This window comes from Heteronotia binoei, chromosome 9, assembly GCF_032191835.1.
Source record: "Heteronotia binoei isolate CCM8104 ecotype False Entrance Well chromosome 9, APGP_CSIRO_Hbin_v1, whole genome shotgun sequence".
Taxonomy (NCBI): Eukaryota; Metazoa; Chordata; class Lepidosauria; order Squamata; family Gekkonidae; genus Heteronotia; species Heteronotia binoei.
Window position 1 is genome coordinate 103,049,668 of NC_083231.1, and position 1,895 is coordinate 103,051,562.

Sequence of the window (1,895 nt, forward strand, 5' to 3'; positions counted from 1 at the left end):
CTGTACAGAAGAACCCAAAAGGTCCAATCTCATGACATAAAAGATAAGTAATTATGCATGAGCAATGTGTCTCTGCCCCAGTTGGGGAGGGGGAAAATGCTCCATGCAAATCTATATTTAGTGGTGGAGTCCTGCGAGCAAAAATTCTCCTTCATGAGCTACTGGCATTCAGGTTGTGAGCTACTGCACAAATTAGTCTGACTCTGGCCATTTTTCCTGAGCTAAGACAAAAATGTGTGAGCCGGAGGCTAAAAAACTGAGCTAGCTCACAGTAACTCAGCTTAGAGGGAACATTATATATGTCAGGTATGTCCAACAGGTAGATTGCGATCTACCAGTAGTAGATCGCGGAGGGGGCAGAGGTAGATCACCAGCTTCACTTGGTCTCATGGTTTGCTGGACAGGTGTTTGGGGTTTTTTTTTATTATTGTTTGGTGTGGTAGTATTTGATTATTGGTGCCAGTATGATGAATTCTTATTTTTACTTTTAGAACTGCACCTGTGGTTTTGGCATCATCCAGAGGTCTTCAGTTCCTGTTGATCTTTAATACTTTGGAACAGTGACAGTTTTGGACCAGATTCAGCCAGTGTTAACTTAGCACCTCAGCCACCCCAGTATAACGAAGGTGAGTGTTCCAAAGAAGAGCAAAACCTACCACTTTCATGATGAATGGGAAATGGACTACTTCATCATGGTGAAAGACAAGTGTTGTTGTCTACTTTGTAACGCCACTGTATCCTTGCCCAAAAAGGGTAATCTGGAGCGTCATTATAAGGCTCTGCACAGCAATAAGTTTGATGCTGATTTTCCACCCAAAAGTGAAATTCGTAAATTGAAGCTCAATGAACTTAAATCTAAATTGGCTGCACAGTGACAGTTGATGGCGAAGCCAAGGTCACATTCGGTCAATGCAACCATGGCATCCTTCAAGGTCAGCAACCTGATTGCAAAGAAATGCAAACCTTTCAATGATGGAGAATTTGTGAAAGATTGTTTTCTTGAAGCAGCAGGCAATCTTTTTGAAGGATTTAAAAATAAGAAAGAGATCATAACTGCTTTTCAAGATGTACTGTTGTCAAGAAACACCATCGTGCGGGGAATAGAAAAGATGTGGAGACACAACTGAACAATTGTTGGAGGATGTTTCAGTTTGTGTTGCTTTCTCACTCCAACTGGATGAATCTACAGACATAAGAGACATAGCCCAGTCTTTATCTGGATGATTTTTGAAGACTTCAGTGTTAAAGAAGAACTACTTGGAATGATTTCTTAAGGGAGATCTACCGGTCAGGAAATATTCAGCACTTTGTCTTTTGTGACAAAGTGTAATCTTCCATTGCATAAACTTGTTTCCATCACTACTGATGGAGCAAGAGCAATGACAGGTGAGGTTAACAGTTTCATAGGCCTCTGTAGACAGCATGATGACTTTCCAGATTTCTTTTCTTACCACTGCATCATCCACCAGCAAGTTCTGGCAAGAAAGAGACTCAATACAAAGACTGTCATGGACATCACTTTCAAAATTGTAAATTCAGTTCATTGAAGATCACTTCAAAGACAGCTTTTCAATCTTACTCTTGATAAAGGGGCAGTGGAAATAATTTCGCACACAGTTGTAAAGTGACTAAGTAGGCACAAATTTTTGCAAAGATTTCGTGATTTGCTGAATGAAATAAGAAGGTTTTTGAAGGAGAGGGGAGATGACAAAGCAGAGTTGGAAGATGAGGAGTGGTTATGTGATCTGGCATTTCTCGCTGACTTTACAGGCGAACTAAGTGATATGAACATTGAACTACAAGGTAAAAACAAATGCATTGGCCGAGCTGATGAGTACAGTTTCATCCTACAAGAGCAAATTTGAGGTAATGATGACTGACCTTGCTAACAGCAC